The following is a 22,240-nucleotide window of genomic DNA, read 5'->3' as shown; positions in this document are numbered from 1 at the left end:
CTTCAGGATTTAGGGTGACTTAGCAAAGCACTAATGGGTGAGATGGTGTTGAATTGCAGCGCCCTAGCTCAAACCAGCCAGTGTGCTCAGTTGTGAAGGACAAGGGGAATGGCTTTGCAGCATCTGGATGAAGTTACATTTTATATTTGAAGTAAGGGGACTCCCTTAGCGGAGAGCAGAACATTAGGTGTGTGCCACGTAGCCTTTCAGAGCAGAGCGATGATGATTAGAGACGATGATCAGAGACTGGCTCCTTTTGCAGAAACTTTGCTTAGATAAATGATTTCTTAGGTTTAATTTCACTCTCCTTTGCTTCAGCATTGGCCAGACTATGGATGTATCGAGTTTAATGTTGGTATTAAATATTATTAATACAGTAGTCCACTGTGTGTGGAATAGTTGCAGCGTTCTGTGTTTTGGGAAGCTGCTAGGGCTTCACGGCAATCTGGTCTCCCAGGGTCCCATCACCACAACTGATAAAAAGCAGAGGCATGGTTTCCTGTCATTTGAGGCATGAGACAAAGAAAAGCTGAGTTAAGGCCTAAGATATTCTAGGAAACAGACCAAGATAGCCCCTTCTCTGAAACCTAGAGGAAGAACTCTGATGATCCTGGGTCCACGTATGCGTGCGACGTGGGTCTTCGTTCCCATCAGGGGTTACATGAAGTTCTTTTGTATGCCATCCGCGCAAGAAGAGGTAGCTCATCTAGGAGCTCTTTGGCCAATCAGAGGGCCCTCGGAAATCATAAGCAAGGTATGAACATTGGCACCCTCCTGCTCCATCTGATATTGGAAGTAATGAATAGCTATAATGAATGTAGTCTTTAAATATCCTTACCTTCAACAAGTTTGTCCTGCTTCTTTTTGTAGCTGCCCAAGATGATGGCTGTTGTATCATCCATGGATGCATATTTGCAATATGCAATACCAAGAAGAGTCTCCTTCAGCTTGTCCTGAATCTTGGGTGGCTCCAAGTTCTAGAGGGATCAGAAGAAGAAAGAAAGAAAGAAAGAAAGGATTCATTACAGAGGATTTCATCATAGTTCAACAAGGATAGAAAAACATTGGAGTAGATTGCCTCATGAAGTGTTTTATTTCTGCTTTTGCTGGAGGTCTTCATGCCCAAACTGGATGGTTATCTGGTCTGAGATCCTGTGCCAAGCGGGGAGTTGAACAAAATGACTTCTAAGGCCCCTTTCAAGTTTATGATTCTAGGATTTGTGTATGTAATTGATGGAAGTGAAGGTGCAGAAGAAAGTTCATACATGACAACAGTAGCACCAGTTTAACTTTGGCTTTCTCCCAACACAGTGCTACCTTGCAGCCCCAGCATTGTGCATCGTGAAAAATCTAAGTCCTGATGCTGAGATGTTGGCTCTTGCTCATAAGACTTGTAAGCCTACTGGGAGTGGAGGAATCATGTTTGGGTACTTTGCGCTCCTTCTCATATTGGCAAAGAATAGAAGTCATCCAGGATTCCCAGGAAAGGCCCTCTTCAGCCCCAATGGCTGGGCTTGCCAGCAGATTTAAGTTCTTGATTTCTGGCACGATTGGAATGGGAGGGAGCGGACATTAGTCTGCAAATTTTGAGCAGGGAATTGATACCCTGCAAGAAGGACGGAGCCAGTCGCAGTAGTATCACATGATGGTATATTGATGTACTTTCTTTGTGGATTTTGTTGACAGTTGCTTGTTTCCTTGTTGATGAAGTAATCCTTCTACTCTGCAGCAGAGACTGATGTAAACCATATGAAGTGGTACCTTTGCTCTAGTGTTAGGGTTTTGGGGAAGAATAATGTTACAGGTAGTCCTCATTTAGGGACTCTCTCATTTAGCAACTGTTGCAGTTACGACGGTGATGAAAAAGCAACTTTGTGACCAGTCCTCACATTTACAACCTTTGCAGGCCTGTAGAGCAAAGGAAAGCTGAAGTAAGATCATAAGCACAGCTTCAGTTTCACTTAGTGACTGCTTCGCTTAACAACTGAGTTGCCAGTCCCAACCGTGGTCACTAAACAAGGACTACCTGTACACATATTTATGTATTTGAATGAAGTATATAGTGGAAAGACTCAATCAGACAATTCCAATAATTATTTCTGAATTAACCATGGGTCCTAAATTATTTAGGGTCAAGTACTTGATTTAAATGTAAGAGGAACCTATATTAGGATCTATGTTTTGGGCAAGACTTAGATTGAGAGGTAAACATACTTTTAAAGCTAGACGATTGATATAGCTTCACTCAGTTTCTAATTTTGCCCAGCATTCAATTAATTTTGGCCTGTTTACACATCCATTTGTGATGTTTCTTTTTTTTTCTTTTTTAGATTTTTTTTTATCCCGCCTTTATTATTTTTATAAATAACTCAAGGTGATGAACATACCTAATATTCCTTCCTCCTCCTATTTTCCCCACAACAACAATCCTGTGAGGTGAGTTGGGCTGAGAGAGACTGACTGGCCCAGCCGACTTTCATGCCTCAGGCAGAATTAGAACTCACAGTCTCCTGCTATCTAGCCTGGTGCCTTAACCGCTACACCAAACTTTGTCACGTATACAGTACCATGCAAAAGTTTTAGGCAGGTGTGAAAAAATGCTGTAAAGTAAGAATGCTTTAAAAAATATATATTGTAATTGTTTATGTTTATCTGTTTACAAAATGCAAAGTGAGCGAACAGAAGAAAAACCCAAATCAATATTTGGTGTGACCACCCTTTGTCTTCCAAACAGCATCAATTCTTCTAGGTACACTTGCACACAGTTTTTGAAGGAACGCGCCAGGTAAGTTGTTCCAAACATCTTGGAGAACTAACCACAGATCTCCTGTGGAAGTAGGCTGCCTCAGATCCTTCTGTCTCTTCATGTAATCCCAGACAGACTCGATGATGTTGAGATCAGGGCTCTGTGGGGGCCAAACCATCACTTCCAAGACTCCTTGTTCTTCTTTATGCTGAAGATAGTTCTTAATGACATTGGCTGTATGTTTGGGATCGTTGTCCTGCTGCAAAATAAATTTGGGGCCAATCACACACCTCCCTGATGGTATGGCATGATGGATAAGTATCTGCCTGTATTTCTCAGCATTGAGGACACCATTGATCCTGACCAAATCTCCAACTCCATTTGCAGAAATGCAGCCCCAAACTTGCAAGGCATCTCCACCATGCTTCACTATTGCCTGCAGACACTCATTATTGCACTGCTCTCCAGCCCTTCAGCAAACAAACTGCCTCCTGCTACAGCCAAATATTTCAGATTTTGACTCACCAGTCCAGAGCACCTGCTGCCATTTTTCTGCACCCCAGTTCCTGTGTTTTCGTGCATAGCTGAGTCGCTTAGCCTTGTTTCCACGTCGGAGGGATGGCTTTTTGGCTGCAATTCTTCCATGAAGACCACTTCTGGCCAGACTTCTCTGGACAGTTGATGAGTGTACCTGGGTCCCACTGGTTTCCGTCAGTTCTGTGCTGATGGCACTCCTGGACATCTTCCGATGTCGAAGGGAAGTAAGCATGATATGTCTTCCGTCTGCTGCATTAAGTTTCCTTGGCCGACCACTGCATCTACGGTCCTCAGTGTTGCCCGTTTCTTTGTGCTTCTTCAAAAGAGCTTGAACAGCGCATCTTGAAACCCTGATCTGCTTTGAAATTTTTGCCTGGGAGAGACCTTGCGGATGCAGTAGAACTACCTTGTGTCTTGTTGCTGTGCTCAGTCTTGCCATGGGGTATGACCTGTGACATGAAACTGTCTTCTACAACCTCACCTTAGTAGCAGTTTGGCTGTTCCTCACCCAGTGTTAAGCCTCCTACACAGCTGTTTCTATTTCAGTTAATGACTGTGTTTCAACCTACATATGAAATTGATGATCATTAGCACCTGCTTGGTATAATTGGTTAATCATACACCTGACTCTAATCCTACAAGATCCCTGATATTGTGCAAGTGTACAAAGTGTGCAAGTGTAAGAATTGATGCTGGTTTGAAGCCAAAGGGTAGTCACACCAAATATTGATTTGATTTAGATTTCTGTTCGCTCACTTTGCATTTTGTAAATTGATAAACATAAACAATTACAATATATATATTTTCAAAAGCATTCTTACTTTACAGCATTTTTTCCCACCTGCCTAAAACTTTTGCACAGTACTGTATGTACATTAAACAAAATGTTCGCAAAACATTCTGTGCTTTTGACATTCATTTCATTTAATGGACATATGTCTTGGTAACTTTCCCCCAATACAGCCTTCTTTATGGAATTTTTGAGTTGCAGACTCCAGCAGAAAAAAATTAAAAAGAGCAGGCTTTGGTCTATACTAGTTTGGGAAATATGGATTAGCATATCTTTCAGCTCTTGGCTGTGCTGGAATGTCAGTGTTCTAAGGGTGAGTTGGAACACCGTTAAAAACCTAGTCATATATTCATTTAAACATCATAAAAGTATGAGCTAATATTTGATTTAGTTATGATACAGAAGGAAATTCCTTTTTTCGGTTTGGACACAATTCATTGGAATGTTATACTAGCTGAAATGAATAGGGCTGATTCTTTTGAGTCCACCGAATGAAAGCAGAAGACCGTCATTATCTTTATTACGGTCATTAACCAGCACAAAGCAAATCAGGAGACACATATAAACATAGATATATAGGCTAGACCAGCAGGATTTTTTTTTTTTTTTAAGGTACATACAAGGAATTTTAGCTAAAAAGAATATTAGGGATAGAAAACGTTACCACTGATGAGTCAGTATAATGTGAGAATAAATTTAACAGTGAAACTCAAAAATTAAAGTAGGAGACGCTAAATAAAGCAGTAAAATCAACTAGAAAGGATTTAAGGAAAGTGGAAAACATTTACTCTTCCCTTCTCCCTGTTCTACCTAAACATAAAAACATTTTTGCCTATGTGAAAACTCAGCTTCTTTACTATTTTAGATATTATCTCATAGGCCGGCACAGTTTCCACATTCCATAAAAGAATTCTTTGCTTCAGAGTTTTAATGGCATCCTTTTATCGTTGTGCGCTTCCACAGTCTGGCGTTGTGCAACGTAGTATGATCCTCTGTAGATGCCTGCAGCTTATTTCAGTTTCCTTGAAGGTCATGACACTTGCAATCTAGCTGATCACATATTTTAGACGTGTGACAGTTTTTAGACATATTCTGCTGGGGACTTGAAACTGAGAGAGGATCCTTCTGACCATTCCTCCCCATTTCCTCCTGCGTCTACATGTGCTGAAAAATTTCAACCATGCACCTTTGCGTCAAAGCCCCAGTCTTAAAGGTGGGAGAAAAATGCATGGCCTAGAATACCTTGAAACTGACTTTGAAAAGCATACTTATGGGCTTTATAGGTTTCAGGTCTGTAATAGCCCTTCCGTGCTAATCAAGAGGCAGTATTGATCGTTGAAATTATTCTTAGGCAAACAACTGCGTGGGGCTTTATGGATGGAGCAGGTAAGATGTTAATATCCCAGCTATTATCACATCTACTAAAGATGCCATATAACTCCTGAAAAATCCCCCGAATAAATACGAAGAGCTTTTTTAAAAGTTCGATCTTCTTGCTGGAAATCTCACTGGATTTGGGATGGAAACAGTGAAATTGCTGAGGACGTCAGAGGCAGTGCGATCTTCTTGATTTCATTTGAATAATGAAAGCTGCATTTGTATGTGTGCAGCATCAGAACATGCATACAAAGGGGTGAGGCTCACTTCGCAATGACACACCGCTGCTGACATCAGTCTGACCCCCGTTGCTCCCTTAGCAGATGCTGCTGGTCAGAGGGGAGGTTGCCAGAATCTTAGCAGATTTTGGCCTTTGGTTGTATCCATAATCACTGTTCTCTGTTCACTGCAGGAAAATCTTACCTTAGCTTGCGGCCTTAACCCTTTGTTGGCTTTCTCAAAGTCCGATGTGTAATTTCTTTGACGCGGTGTTGTAATGGTACAGTGGTACCTCGGGATACGAACTTAATCCGTTCCATGACTCTGGTTGCAACTCGAGTTGGTCTCAAGTCGAGGTAAAGTTTCCCATAGGGTTCAGTGTAAATCCGGTTAATCCGTTCCGCCCTCTGCCTGAATTTGGTCGCAACCCGAGGCAATTTTCTCTTCAGAGCCTTACTCCCGCCAAGCCTGCTCTGCATTTTCTTTGGAGCCATGCTAACACGCACAGCAAAAACCTTTGCAAAACACCGCAAAACACACCACAAGCCTCACCAAACGTCTCCTTGCTACCGCGACCTCGCCCACAGGAAGCCGCAACCGCGTGGCAGCAGGGAAAACGGCTGCGGATCCGGTTCGTAACTAGAGGCGAGTTCATAACCCGAGGTAAATTTTTCCTGCCGAAGCTGGTCGTAACCCGAAACATCCGTTAGTAGAGGCGTTCGTATCCCGAGGTACCACTGTATGTGGGGAAAAAGCTTGGGAGACAGGACCAAGAGACGTTGCTAATGGAATGGTTGGATAAGAGACAGCATAGCCCACAGTTGGATAGTGGGTGGGGCAAGAGGCTCAGAAGAGACCCTCCTTAGCTTCTCGGGTTGAATGCGAGACGGTGGGGTGGAGGGAGAATTGTACTTTCAAACTTGCAAGATTCTGTCAATGTAGCTTTACAGTAAAGTAGAATTAGCTCATCTGGTTGTGATTCCTATCTGGTTTACCCCGCAAGGCCGAAAGGTGTAGCACACAAAGCTAGCCTTAAGAGTAATTCCACAGCTTTGTTTCCTTAACTCCTGGGCGGCAGCCAGATTTAAGAGCTGACAGTGAAACATTGCCTAGATTGGCAGATCATGCTAAGCCACAATTTTTGAACCATGGTTTGCTGATTAAGCTGTCATAGCCCAGAATACACATAGCTGTAAGCCAAGGGCTGGGTTCACACACTGCGTTAAACCGCAAACAGTGTTGTATTTGGGGAGATACATGGTTCCAGTAGATTGTACTTGAAGTTGCATGAAAATATTTGGCCATGTGGCAGTTTGGGTGGTCACACCCTCAAAGAGATTGTGGCAGATGTGGCCAAAAATGCAGAAAAAATGTAAGCAAAATGACAGGCAGGTGTACCCTTTCCTTCCATTCAAAGGCTTCAAGCAAGGTAAGGGGGTCGTGGCAGATATGTAACACTGTGCATGTATGGAGAAATAACTTTTCCTTCTCCTGTAATTCCAGAAGTTGGGCTTCCTTGGTTGGTTGGGAATTTGGGAGGATGACAAGGAAGGCTGCCCTGCTGAATGATGGGGGCTAAAGTCATGGCAATTTCTGTTTAGCTAGCAACTAGCGTTCAATTGCATAGTGCCTCAAAGCACAGATTTGCAGTTGTCCATCATGACTACTAGTGAGCATAGACCTTCTTGGTGAAAGTGACTTTGAAAAACTGCCCAACTTGGAGGCCTTCACCATACCATGTAGCTTTGAATTCCGTGGATTAGTTGTATATAGCATGAAAGAGTATTTTCCTGTCTTCTTTTATGGGCCGTATTGGAGTTGTGAAGCCTCCTACACACAAAAAAGGCAATCCTTGATGTTGAATTCATGTGTGGGCCACACCTCACATTGCCAAGAAAAAGGAGCTCTGGGCTGAAACAAGACAGAAGTCCTTGTGCTCATCTTCCAGCTTCTGATCTCTCTTAAACCTGGTGCTTTACTTTGGTTTCCCCTCTGTCCATGAAGGGTGAGATCTTAGCTTTATCCAAAAATGGAAGATTTTTCCAAGGTGAGGAAATTTTTGCCTGGTTCTATCCTATCCACTTTGGTAGAAACCAAAAGAGGGAAATTGTAGGAGTCTAATGGTATATGAATCTGAAGATGGTTGAATTGGATTGTTTGCACTTTTAACGTTTAACAGCAACTCTTTTGGGGCCTGGGAGTACAGGGGCAGTACAAGAGCAGTTTTGAATATTTTCTCATGTGAAAATGTGCTATGTGGATGGGAAGGGGAGGGTGAGAAATCTATAATACCGCCCCTTTCCAAACTCTGCCATGTATTATTTATATTGCATGTGAATGTGGTACCATTTGATAAAATCTAGTTGGGTCAAATGCAAATTTCTCTTTTCCTGTAGTTCAGGGCGAAATAATTTTGGGGGTTCAAAGTTTTCTTTTTAAAAGTTCAGCGGACAAGGGGAATACCAGTGTTAATTACAGAGAGGATGAAATTCATAATCCTTCATTCTTTATTCACTTTCTAACAACTGAGGAATTCCAGGCATTTTCCCAACCCCTTCTGAAACAATGTGGGTTTTGCAAATCAATACCGTTGAGCAGGATCTTTCTTCTTTTGTTTTTAGAAAGCTGTGGTTTTGTCCTTTTGAATAGAAATGAATCTCTGACTTCTGTTCAGTTACTGAAAATGCCTTAGAAGGTTACGTATAGCTTGCACTAAATGGAATTTGGCTGGAATGCCAGTGATAAATGCTTCCGTTTGTGTGTGCATTTAGTGTAATTCTACAGCTGCTTAGGATTTTGGTCCTAGGGCAGAGCTGGTGAACTATAAAAGTATCCAGAGCTTTGCTTTTTTTAATTGACTCAGCCTGACTCACTCTCGCCACTTCCTACCCCTGATCGAGAGGAACGATGATTAAGGATTAAATTTTCAAAACAATTTGTTCCACATGGGGAGTGACTCGGGACAAGGAAGCTCATATTTGTCCTGCTAGTTTTTCTCCGTAAATCAGGAACACAGTTATCATCAAAGGCTAATCCTGGTGTCATTAAGGCCTCCACATGCAAACTATAATTTTTTAAAAACTCGTTGGACTGGTCATGGCTTCTTTTCTGTGAGGTAAAAGAATTTCTGAGGAGGTTTCCAAGTGTCTCTGGTCACAGGAGAGTTCCCAGAGGAGCAGAAGTAATGGGAAGGGACCCATCTACCATGTATGTTCTACCAAAGAGCAAACATTGCACTCATTCTGGTTTGTCCATTAAATGTCCTGTGCAAATGGTCTACCTCACTGAGCAGCATAATGTGGAAAGTTGGCTTGCATAAATAGTCAAAATCCTGAATTCCCAGTCTTTTCCTGGGAAATTAATTCTGGTTCTCTGTCTTGCAGAGATTTTATTCTGCACAACACTCCACAGCCAAATCTTCAACAATTTAAGCTACCAATTTAATCTTTTTTCCTGGGAGAATGTAAAGTGGAAGGTAGTGAGAGTTATTTTTGAATAGACAGGTATAGGTAGTCCTCAATTTACAACCATTTGTTTAGCAACCATTCAAAGTTATGATGGCGCTGTAAAAAGTGACTTATGACTATCACAGCGTCCCCGCAGTCACATGAACAAAATTCGTGCGTTTGCAACTGGCGTATATTTATGATGGTTGCAGTGTCCCGGTGTCACATGATCGCCATTTGCAACCTTCCCAGCCGGCTTCTGACAAGCAAAATCAATGGGGAACTGCTTAACGGCCACCACAAAAATGTTGTAAACTCGGATGTGGTCACATGATGCCTCGCTTAACGACCACACCGCTTAACGACAAATTTTCTGGTCCCTATTGTGGTTGTAAGTCGAGGACTACCTCTATAGGGTTACACTGTTAGGGCCCTTTAAGAAAATTGGATCCCCCCCCCCCAAATATTCTCAGGAAGGACACAGCACAGGGCTGTTTGACCAGTCTCTGTCTTTTGTGAGAAGCCCTTTGTAAAGATATTCTACACCAGCTTTCTCCAACTTGGTTCCCTGCAGATGTGATGGGATTGCAGTTTCAAGGAAGACCAGCTGGCATGGTTTAGGAGAATTCTGGGAGTTGAAATTCCAATGAATCTGGAAGGGGAAAAACATATTAGCCTTTTTTTGAAATGAAAAGGTATGCTATTCTAGCTGGCTCTTACAACAAAGAGATGCAAGCAACATTGAGTTGCTACACTCCAAGGTTAATTAGGGTAACTTTGGTTTCGGGAGGTGGGTGGAATTTTGGTCCCTTCTGTCTGACCTTCCGACTCTTGGAAGTTGCTTTTCCCACTGGCTGAATACTGTTTTAAAGGAGAGGCGCCTGTGTTTTTAGAAGACGTGAGTTAGTTGGCCTGTATGCTTCACTGCTTAATGCCACACAATAAATTAAACTGGCTTCTTGGACTTGTTCCACGAAAGAGAGGGGAGCCCCCAAAACACTTGGTCAGTGTTGCTGAAAGCCAGAGGCTTAATCTTTGAAAAGCAAACCTTCTGTCTGTGAAATTTAATATTCATTATGTTAAATACATGTATATCAAACGTTCTGTAAGGCTCACCACCTCCGTGTCTCTTCCCCCTTGATGGTCAGAATGTTGCCAAAATGGGTTGAGCAAATGGTATGACCACAGTCTCATGGCCTCATTTAAGTGAAAGCGAGGCTGTGGTGCTGAATTGCAAAATTGTACATCTCTCGAAAAGGCGGTGCAGTGCCAAACGGGCTGTGAGGGCGTGAGGATAGTCTATAATTGTGGATTTGAAGCCAAAAATCCTTCTTCAGCTGAACAACTCTCTCCGTCTCTCTCTCTCCTCAGCAACTATCATTTTTATGATGGTGTAAATCACTTATATCGCATTAAAAACAAAGAGCTTTCTTCAAGGAAGCTCTTATGGTGGAGTAGGTCAGGGAGTTCCCTGGCCATATTCCCATACTGGGTCCCAGCAGCTGGTGGAGAAATTAAGGGTGTGCTGGAACCTCCTTGACTCCTTTGTGTCCTACCACAATGATCTTAGCCTCCTCCTTTTTCTTCTCTTTTTTTCCTCCTGTTCCTGAAATGGGCATGAAGTAGGGATTTCCTTCTTGGTACCCCTGGAAGGGGGCAGTCTCTTGTCCACCAGGAATTTCCCCTTATTCTCACCCTTCCCCAATACAGCCTACTTTGAGTAGTCTGTTAATGCACCATTGAAGAGCAGCTGGGCTTGGTGGTCTCCATCACCAAATTTGATAGCACATTCCATACAGTACTTAAATCCATGGGCTATTGGAAATAAAGGTTCCCCTTTCCCTGTCCTATATCTTACAATTCTTGGGTGATCCTGGATATCAGCATCATGAGAAAGGTATAATATTTTCTGTATAACCTGCATAATCTTGGTTGTATCTTGTTCAACTCATTCCCCTCTCCTTTGAACTTTGTTAAGGTGCTTAACTGCAAGTTAGAATGGTTTATTTGAGCCCTCTGGCTTTAATTCTGTTTCCATTCTCTGTATCAGTGTAATTCTTTGGTTTTTTACTGAGTTTTGGTTATTCAAGTCAATTCAGATCATATTCACCAGAGAAGAGTATGTGAGGAAACCCAAGATCCTGAATCTTGTTATATTTTAGCTGGTTCACTGTATTGTCTCTCCAGCAGGCTCTTCTCAAAAGCATTGGTTATAAAGCCTCAAACACTGAAATCTTGCCTTGTAGGGAAGTTGCTACCCCCTCCCATCCCCACTCCATCCTTCAAGTTCCGTGGCAGTGTTAGGATTATAAATAAAGTGATGAGAAGCTGTTTTCTTTCCCTTGGACCTGGAAAGTAATAACCAGTTGGAGAAAATCATTCTGGGTGAATTGGACCAGTTAGTGTAAAAGGATGGTCTGCGTTGCCTTTAGTACAAGAAAACATCTTAACTTGTTCATCCTGCAATTGAGGACAGTTAACAAATGGGTACAGGGTGATATTTCCACGAATGGATTAGCTAGTACAACCTATGCCATTAGATATTTACTCAGAAGTCACTTCTCTACCCCAAGGTTAAAAACCTTTATATTGCACAAATTGCTTGAAGAAAATAGGATTCTGAGCTGCAATGTTGAGAGGACGATTCGATACTGATGACTTCAGTCCTCTCCCCTGCCCACAGAAGTTTTAGGCAATTAATTACGTTACAGTTCTGAATGCAAGTTCTAGAGGTAGAACCCATCTGCCACGTGTCCTCTGCTTTGTCTATTCATTTCTGGAAAACTGAAATTGTGGCTAATATTTCCTTTGTTCCCTACATTTGTACAACTGTATTCTAAGGCAGTGTTTCTCAACCTCAGCATCTTTCAGATGGGTGGACTTCACAGCATGCTGGTTGGGGAAATTTGAGAGTTGAAGTCCACCCATCCTAAAGTTGCTGAGGTTGAGAAACACTGCTCTAAGGCACATTTGACCTTGGGATCAAAGTTCAGGAAAAGACTACGGGGCAGCAGGAAGTTGAATAAGTGCTTTCCTTTCTGGGGAATCCAAAGAAGTATTTCTGCAAGGGAGACAAGGCATTTGAAACAGCTGTATTTCCCAAATACCTTTTATAGAGCAACCTGAGGATTTGAACAGTTAATGACATCTGTATGGGTTTAAAGAGCAGGGATACCCTTATTTTTATGGCTTGTTTCTCCTTTGAAACATCTCCTGCTCCACTTTATAGCTTTTCCTCCTTTCCTGGTTGTGTGTGAGATTCTGTCCGTTTCAGTCCACTTCCCATTTGTTCGGCCATATTGTTTCTTTGCATGAAAAAGCTTTCTCCAGCTGCTCTTTGCCTTTTCAGGTTTGTATTACAACTGACTATTCCCCCCCCTAAGCTTTCTGAACTTTGTTGCACATATTTCTTTCCCTCCCCTATATACTGTCAGTTACAGCTTTTCCCTGTGTAATACTCATTTCTGTCTTAGACAGATTACTGGCCCCATGGATTCCGTTGCCCATGCAGAGCATAATGTCTCATTTGTCCTAAGCTGCAAAATCTGGCCTTGTAAAAACAGTCAAAAACACAGTCAAAGGAAGAGAGGTGGCTGCCTTGGGGTCCACAGCTACCAGAGACCCCCGCCATACCTTCAGTTAAAATCAGTAGCTACTGATCATGGTGTGCATCAGGGCTGATACATGCCAATCAAAGGACCTAGGCATTTGACCAGAGCAGCAGATAGAAGCAGGTTGTGAATGAGCCCAACAGCCAGCCTCAGTGCCTATTGATGATGGCAACTACAGGCAGTCCCCTATTTGCAAACTTCAGTGTTGCGAACTTTCACCGATACGAACAGGATGGACCCGGAAGTCAGAACTGGAAGTTGGGCTGGAAGTTGAAACTGGAAAGTGGGATAGGGTTAGTATGCAGCGTGCCACAAATGAACCCATTCCCACCTTCTCCAGCATTCCGTTGGCATTTGAGGTTGGCATTGAAGTTGGAATTCCCAGAAAGGGTTAGTTTACGTTGCCAGGTGAGGCAGCAGAGGGGGCGGTGGCAGAGAACAGGGAAGAGGGGGCAGAGGTCTCCTGCCTTGCCCAGCAATGGAGTGCACCATGCCCCACCGGCTCATCCTTCACTCCCCTCTTCTCCGCTGCCATCCCCTCTCCTGCCTCACCTGGTGACGCATTGGCAGGAGAAGATAGGGTTCCTCTGCCCATACTGCTGCCCTGCCTCCTTCCTCCACTTTTTTTTTTTTGCTTCTTGGACTTATGAACAAAACAGACTTACAAACAGCTTCTTGGAATGTAGCCTGTTTGTAAGTAGGGAATTATCTGTACTGGATGGCAGCAAGAAGATTCATTTATTAGATTATATCCCACCTTTATTTTTGTACAACTCCAGCTCATGTACATAATGTTCCACTCTCCTGTTTTCCCCACAACATTAACCTTGTTAGTCAAAGGGAGTGGTCTCTAGTCACCCAGTTGGCTTCCATGCCTAAGGAAGGACTAGAACTCACAGTCTCTCAGTTTCCCATCTAATGGTCACCTGGAATATTGCATCCTAGCTATGGTTGTCCTAGGATTAAGGTGAGAGAATGCCCTGGGACACTTGCTGCTGTTTTTCCTTGAACACAGCTTCTATGTGCAAGGCCTGGGGCACCAAAGCAGGTTTGGTTTCTTGAATGTAATGACTAGTTATTTAACTTACGACTGAGGTTGGGAACAGGGAGGGCTCTGCAGCTACTTAATGCCCTTTGCAGTATCTGTGAATGAGAAGAGTGCACAGTTCTCTTCAAAGATGGTGACAGCATGGAAACCTATAACTAAAATTTGGAGGCAGTCCTTCAGGACAACTTCATGGTGTTTCCTTCTAGGGTGATGTTTCTCCACCTTGGCAACTTCCAGACACCTGGACTCCAACTCCTAGAATTCTCAGCAGGGGCTATATTGGCTGGGAAATTCTGGGAATTGAAATCTACATCTGGAAGTCACCAAGTTTGGAAAATACTATTCTAGGGCATTTCTCGCTATTTTGCTTTTGCTATCATGTTGGGAGAGAAGACAAGCTTTTAGATGGGCAAGCAGTAAGTGGTGGGAAGGAGAAAGAACTTGTGTGGAGTCTGATAAAGGGTCTGCAGTAAAAGCAGGAACTGAAGGATTGGTGTACAGAGGTGGCTGTCCCCTTTATTCTGCATTTTTATTCTGCATTTTTGTATCCCTGCAGATCAAAATCAGGTTGTCTTCTTCAGCAAGGGATTTGTGAGAAGTTTGAGGGTTTGTTCTCCTTTCTGTTGAAGACTCTCCCCCATTTCCAGTGTAAAGAAAACCTGAGATAAGAATAGAACGTCTTGTGGGTGTTCTTTTTCACAGACACTGGGTGTGCTTATGTCAGGGTAGGAAGCCACTGACACTGAATTTGGTAATTGAGCTGTTACATAACTCACTTTCCTTTTAGCAAGGTGTTTTAGCAAACTGAGGGTGCTTTCCATACATACTTCAATGCTTCGGATTGTGCTGAGTTGATAAAACATTGACTGTGGCAAAGAAAGGATATATGTTTGCTCTTTACAACATTGCCTTAATTGTACCTTCTCCCCACCTCCCTTCCAACCTCATCTACGCTCTGTGTTTTCCAACTTGGTGCCAAAGGTGGCCTGAAATGAAAATTGCCTTTTATTCCCCAGGCGTCTTTATTCCCCTTCAACCCCTGGGCTTATCAGTTGCTTTTAGAAATCAGTGCCAACTACATGGCTGTTTTATGATTAAAAATAAATAGGAGACAATGGCACTTCCTGTCCACTGTGATTTATCACTTAATAACAAGTGGATTACTCATTTCCTTAGGAAAGTGTCTTTGAAAGATTTTGAGAAGTATTTTCAAGCTTCTCTATGTCCCCTTTAATTTCTTATTCCTGCCTAATACTGTAATACTGTGGTTTGTAGCTGAGTCCTTTATATGTTTGGGTTAGACTTTTTAGTCCTGGGAGATGTTTCAGCAGAAGGAATGGTTGTAGGAGGTCGGTGGACCATCTGGATTCAACCTGGCTGAGCTTCAGAGAGGAGCTACATGAGGTGTCTTTGCAGGCAGCTGAAATCGTTAATCCTGAAAATAAAACTAATAGGAAGTTGCTTCCCTTGGTCTCAGGCATCGATGGCCCTTTGCATGTTTTAGACTACAACTGCCCAAGTTTCTTGAACAGTTTGCTTAAAATCTTTGTTCTGAACTCTCAACAGTGTTGACTGGACCAGAGTAATGTTCCCTGTTGGGGGAATCAGTTTTCCTTCCCTCTCCCTCTCCTATTTACCAGGCATTTTCCAGCCTGTCTTGCTGTGAGTTAAAAGATTGGAAATCGGAAACTTAAATGTCAGAGGTGGGCAACTTTTGAATGTCTGGACACATCCCTTGACATTTGGGGTGGCATAGGATGGTTCTGGGCAAAATTCTGATGTAAAATGAGCAGACCCAGGAGATAGATAGATTTATTTATTTATTTATTTATTTATATTTATTATCAAACTTGTATGCCGCCCATCTCCCCCAACGGGTGACTCTGGGCGGCTCACAGTAATAAAAAAGAAAAAACACAGGTCCCTCCAACCATGGATAAAATCTATAAATAATTTAAAAACATATATTAAAAATGCCCTAAAACCTCCTATAATTTTTAGCCCTAAAAACCTGCAAGTTGCTGGGGGGGGACAAACCCATCACCCCACCAGCCATCTCCACAGGTGCGGGCCCCCCTCCTGCCCCCAGGCCTTCTGGCAGAGCCAGGATTTAATCCCTTTCCTGAAGGCCATGAGGGAGGGGGCACACCGGACCTCAGGAGGCAGGATGTTCCATAGGGCGGGCGCTGCAGCAGAAAAGGCTCTCTGCCTAGACCCCACCAATCGAAATTCCTTGACTGGTGGGGTCTGCAACCTGCCCCTTCTGCTGGACCAAGTGGGGGGGGGGGCTGAAATGACCGGGGCGAGGCGGTTCCTCAGATAACCTGTATGTATTCTCTTTGGGAATTGGGTGGGATTTTGGGTGTGCTTCCCTTCTTCCCCTTTTAATAAACTATTAAACACACCTTAAAATGGTCAGGAATCATGTCTCCAGCTTTTGGCAGCGGTGGTCAGAGATGTCTCTTCAGGCTGCAAAGAGGAGGTTGATGATCTCAATTTACTAGCACCTGGAAGGTGTGATGTTTAACTTGGTTTAACTTGGTCTTTGTGTGAGAGAGGCAGGGAGGGAGGGAGGACATTTAAATGAATGAATCATAGGCAAGTGGGTGTGGTGGTAAAGTAGATTATTCATGGCTCTTTAAAATAGTTTTGCAGTTCCATGGAATTTTTGTTTGATACAGAGTTTGTGATTAGATGACTCACAGCTGTAGCTGGGAACTTCAGCAAATGGATGACTTGCCTCCATCTAAAACATCTCTGGCATTTTGATTGAGTCCCATACTTTCTCCTTTCTAAACCTGGGTGACTCCTTGTGGTTGAATATCATCAAGGGACTGCTTTGTCTTATCAGAAGTTGCAAAGAATTGGCGCTTCTCCGTGCTATCTGGTTTTTGTAGGTTCTGATCTAACTTTGTATGGGAAGCCTAGACTCAGTCCTCTTAGGGAATAAACATTGCGCAGTTGAAATCTCCAACCATTGGAATTCTTTTTCTCTCTCCTGCTTTTCTAAAGACATGTTCATCAGCAGCCAAGTTAAACAAGCAAAAACACACAAATGCAGTCAAGGAACATTGGGAAATGCATCCACCTTCTAGCAAATGAAGAATGGAGAGGAAAAAAAAAAATCCAGACAGAGCAAGAGTCTATCCCCCTGTTTTGAGTTCTCTAGGTATGATGGAGGTTAGGTGGGCTGTGTGCCGCATTCCTCTTTGCTAGCGCCATGCCATGCCCAGCATAATTTTAATGTGTCTCTTTCAACAATCTGACGGAGTCTGAAGAACGAGCGAGGAGACTGTCTCTCTGCTTCTCATGCTGTTTTTTCATTCACTGCATGGGATGCTCCATATTCCATCTGCTTTGGGGTAGAATTAAAGTCTTGCAAATGAGAAAGGAAGGGGATTGTAGTGGATGGTAGAGAAATTGAGTAGTAGCCACCATAACAGTGTTCTTCAAGTGATAGTTCTAAGGGAACTTGAGGTTCTTCAACTGAGAGATCAGGTGGCCTTGATGTGTTGGGCTACAACTTAGTATATTCTGAAGGATTATATCCCTTTCCCATCTTAGCTTTTCTGGCCAGTGTTGGGCAAAATTGGGCTAGAGCCGCTTAACAACCTAAAGGATCAAGATTTCTCTGGATTATCATCATTGTAGGCTACCATATTTGTGTGAGTGAACCAAGTTTCCAAAGCTTATTGCTTGTCCTTTTCATCCTGTTGAAAAACCCTCCTGAGACACATTTCGCTTCATTTCCATCTCAGCATTTGCATACTGTGTTTTTAAGTCTTCAAATGGAAGTGATATCTCAGTTTCCCTTGTGTGCTGAGCAGTTCAAGAGGCTATCCCATACCTGTAGAATTGTGTTGTCCCCTTCTGCCATCCTGACTGCTTCCTTTACTGGCCTGGGTATACCATTAAAATGTTTCCTTATTGGAAGGCACAGTATTGTGGCTGGGAAAACCTAAGGATGCAATGACTTGGTACTTGTTTATTTGTATTTTTTGGAGTTTGGCAATAAAGATGAACTGATTTATCTGGCCTTCTGCCAGGAGCAAGAAAGGAACAGAACATTTAGGTTGGCATCTCTTAAAAATTATTGTGAAAAGCTTGTGGCTTGCATATTTCAAACTATCTACAGCTAATTTTTCAGGCACGTTGAAATACTGTGGCCCATTATGTTTTCTTTAAAAAGAAGAGATGTCGATGGTTTCATCCAGCAAGGGCCTTTTAAAGCAAAGCTGCGTACTTCGTTAAAGTATGAATTAGTTATATTGTTCATCCTCATCCAGTAGTGTTTCAAATAAGAGTCAGTTTGGCCTAGTGGTGAAGGCACCAGGCAAGAAACCAGGAAGCTGTGAGTTCTAGTCCTGCCTTGGGCATGAAAGCTGGCGGGGTGACTTTGGGCCAGTCCCTCTCTCTCAGCCCAGCCTACCTCACAGGGTTGTTGTGGTGGGGAAAATAGGAAGAGGAAGGAGTATGAGGTATGTTCATCACCTTGAGTTATTTATAAAAATAATAAAGGTGGATAAAAAAATCTAAAAGTGTTGGAATACAATTTCCATTGCCTGCTCACTAGCTATTAGGGAGGGAGAATGTTACGGTCCAGTATATTTGGAAAACAGAAGTTGGGGGAAATTGGCTTTTGTCTTAATAGTTATAGGATCCTTAGAAGGTGTTCTTGCTTTAAACAGTTGGCAATTCTTAGAATTTTGCCACTGGTCTTCTTGCTCCTCATGATTGAATTTATTCCACTATTAGAATAAGCCATGGATAATGTTTGATGTAGAAAGCAGGGACTGACTGCTTGCTCCTACTTCACTTGGTGTTTTTAGGAATTGGCTTTGCATGATGTGCATCTTGAAGGGACTGATAGTCCTACCTGTGTAAGTTGCTCTGGTGCCCCTTAGTTAGTTATCTCCCAGCTGCGTCTCTGAAGTGACTGTAAAGCCAGAACGTAATTTCTGTTCATGGTTAAGGGCAAAATCCAAATACAGGTAGTCCTCACTTAACAACCACGATAGGAACTATAAAAATGGTTGTTAAGCAGGGCAGTTGTTAAATGAGTCACTCCTGATTTTACAATCTTTTTTGCAGTGGTCATTAAGCGAATCACCACGGCTATTAATCGAATCACGCAGTCATTAAGTGAATCACATGGTTCCCCATTGATTTTGCTTCCCGGAAGCTGGCTGGGAGGGTCACAAATGGCAATCACGTGATCCTGGGACGCTGCAACTGTCATAAGCGCGAGCTGGTTGCCAAGTGCCCAGATCGTGATCACGTTACTGCGGGGGTGCTTCGACGGTTGTAAGTGTGAGGACTCATTGTAAGTCCCTTTGTTCAGCACTGTTGTAACTTTGAACGGTCACTAAATGAATGGTTGTTAAGTGTGGACTACCTGTAACCAGTCTGGAAACCTTTTCAACTTCAGTAGAATTAACAGAAGCTGCTTGCCCACACTTCCTTGAAACCATAATGGAAGAAGAGAAGGAACCTCACTTAAGCAGGGTTACTTTCATTGCACTCCATTGTGACCGAGGCTTGCATTTAATACAGCCAATAGAGTGCAAAGTGTATTTCCCATAGCCAAGGAAGAGCCAGGGTGGAGGTGTTAACCTGGTTTATCAGTCATAATTTTGGGAAGGTCCGTGATGGGCCTGCTAGGCGTCCGATTGACAGTCGGCCTCAATTGCTTTGGAGCAGGCTGGCTGAGATAGGAGTTCAAAGGAAAAACCAGTTACGTTTGCTGGATCTCCAACAGGCTGAGTAATGGGGCACAGCCTGCTTCCCAAAGCAGGGAAAACAGACAGATGGCTGGCTCTTTGGGCGCTTAGCACCTCGTACCTCCGGTGGCCACCGCTGTTTCATGTTTTCCACCTGCTTCTCTGGGCGGTGGGAGAATTTGCATAAGGCTGCTCCCAGCCTGTTGAGGCACCGTTGCTGGTAAACACGCGGCCAGCCTGCGTCAGCTCTTCTGATCTCTGCCCCAATTTCTCAATAGCTAGCAGGATGACCCAGCTCCGTCAGGATTTGGGAGAAGGAGGGAGAGGGGGAAGAGGCTGTTCCAGGTCTCACCCTGCCTCTGCCTCTCGTCCCCTAAATTGTGCAGCGCGTTTGGCGTTATCCCTCTGGTCTCTTCCAGCTGTGAATTGATATTCTCCCGTCTGGCTTTCTCCATGTTCCCTCTATCTGTTCAAGTTACCTTAATTGATGTTGGCCTGCCTCCCAGAATTGAGCTGCCAATGAATGCCTGCGTGTGCATGCGTGTCTGAAAAGGCCAGGGTGTGACTTTTAAACTGTGTTGCTTCTGCCCGGGTGGATGGAGAAACCTTTTGCCTTGGCTGGGTGATTCCCCCGTATTTCTCTCCTTCCTTCTCCCCTATCCAGCCCTCATTGATATGCACAGCCTGAAGTTTGTATGTAACTGCTACGTTCCTTGTTGCAACTGGAAGTCTCCATACCCCGAGTTTTAAACGTTAGGTGCCAGATTCCCTCCCTTTGAGATTTCAAGCCAATGGAGTGTTTTTTGGCTGGCGACGTAGCAAATTCCAGCTTACTATGTGTCCTGGAAGGGCTGTAACTCCTGGAGTGGGAGGACTGCATTTGATTTTTCAGTTTTCACGCCCTGTTTTCCAGAGAAGTCGCTGTATTTGTGGGTTTTCATCAAACGCAAACAAAACTCTTTGCTTGAATGTTTTCCCATCTTGCTAGTGAGTCCTGGGCATTGGGGTTCATCTTCTCCCATGCTTCAAAGATCTGTCCCTCGGGAACATCCTGATCATTAGAACAACCCAGGCCGGGGTGAGTGAGCCACCAGGAAACCTAAAAGCATTGTGCTGTGGGGGTGCATTTATGCACAGCAATGTATGAACATACCTCCGGTGCAACATTTCACCAAGTGTGGCTGTGGGGCAAAAAGAGGGCTGTGCAACTTTACTAACTACTTACTGTAAAAATCGCCTCACCATTCTGAATCCGCTCCAAATTGTGAGCTCTTTTCTTGCCAAGAACCGACAAGTGATGATGGCTGCTTTTGCTGCGTCACATTCTTCTCCTTGCCGGCGAGTTGTTTGGGAAATTCAGCCTCTGCAGGACTTGGATTGTTCTTTTAGTGCTAAGTGAGGGCTTGGTCTTACATAATCTTGTTTTCTCCCTTTCCAGCCTGCTTTCGCAAAGCGTAAGCAAGATTTGCAATGTAACTTAGATAATGATTTGGTTACTTTTTCCCTACGCCCCTTGATTGCCACTTAGCAGAAGGGTGGTTTAGGGGTATTGATGAACAGCTGCTTCTGGTTACATCTGGGGTTTGAGAGGGGCTGTGGAGCATATAATGTGGGTGGCTTGGCTCCTTTGATTAAAATTGTGGGGCTTTAAAAAATGTTGACTGTTCTTTTGGCCTCCACCTTAAATGGGGCTCCTATTTGTTTTCCAAATGAGAGACTTAATTTTTATAATTTAAGTAAGGAAGCACCACTTGATGATGTGAGTAGACATGGAGATGTTTTATCTTCCTCTTAGGAGTCTCCAGTGAAAGTGCTTCACTTTGGAATGGAGCTTCAGCTTCTTTTGGAAGTTCAAGATTTTGAAACAGAGACAGCAGTGCACGTGTTTCTGAAATGTCCTCTCTCTTTTGGAGAGCAGTGTTAATCTCCCCCCTAATTTCAAGCTATTCAGACCACTCTCATAAATAACCAGGATTTGAAGTGCCTAGAATTGTAATCAAATTTTCTACCATTGCTATGGCCATTAGAAATTTCTGGGCCTGCTTGTTTCCTGAGATGTATCTTGGGCAGGCGTGAATAGGTAGGGTAATGTAATTTTGAATTTCTCTGAGATTGGTCTAGGACCGTATATTTTAATAAACTAAACTCACTTTGAAATGAGAACATCACAGATTTGGAAGCTGGGGCTGAGGCCATCTAATCCAGTACCCTGTGTAGTGCAGGAATCCAGATTAAAATATCCCAGGCAGGTGGGTGTCTAGCTTTCCCATGAGCACATTCCGTAAAGGGGAGACCACCATCCCTCTGAGACACAGGGTCCATGGTTAAACTGCTAAAACCACTGAGAAGCTTTTCCTAACCTTTAACCTTTAGCCTGCCTGTCATTTCAGATCATTATTCTATGCCCTGACTTCTGGGAAGATAGAGAACAAATGAAACTTTCTGTTGGAGACATCCCTGTCAGGTACTTGGAAGGTATATGATAGCCCCCCTCAATCTGATAGTCCCCCTCAAGGCTAAACTTGCCCCCATTCCTCAGTCTTTCCTCAAGGTAAGTCTGATCAATGCACAGTATTTACTTCTGATCATTTGAAAACGTCTTGCATCGGCGCAGCCTAAAAATGCATTTCCCTTTTTAGCAGCTGTGTCACACAGATGACTCACATTCATCTTCTGATGGTGTTATCTTAGTTCACATTTAGTCTTCAGAAGATGTTTCTGAGTATGGGGGAGTGTCAAAGTAGTG

General features: G+C 43.3%; 1 long non-coding RNA gene across 4 annotated transcripts in view; it reads left to right on the top strand.

The window, feature by feature from the left end:
* Positions 1-22,240, top strand: part of LOC107326319 (uncharacterized) — a 138,133-nt gene that overhangs the window by 47,949 nt on the left and 67,944 nt on the right. For 2 of the 4 annotated variants that reach the window (XR_015797554.1, XR_015797556.1), the window contains exon 3: positions 871-21,958. This is a non-coding gene — a long non-coding RNA (uncharacterized LOC107326319). The remainder of the gene's footprint in view (positions 1-870; positions 21,959-22,240) is intronic. The other 2 variants (XR_015797555.1, XR_015797557.1) reach the window with 2 other exon arrangements.

Source organism: Python bivittatus, unplaced genomic scaffold, assembly GCF_059951505.1.
Source record: "Python bivittatus isolate LINGU-HERP-01145 unplaced genomic scaffold, Pbiv_v1 ctg000590_np1212, whole genome shotgun sequence".
In the NCBI taxonomy this organism is placed as follows: domain Eukaryota; kingdom Metazoa; phylum Chordata; class Lepidosauria; order Squamata; family Pythonidae; genus Python; species Python bivittatus.
This window is presented reverse-complemented; position numbering and strand designations above follow the sequence as displayed.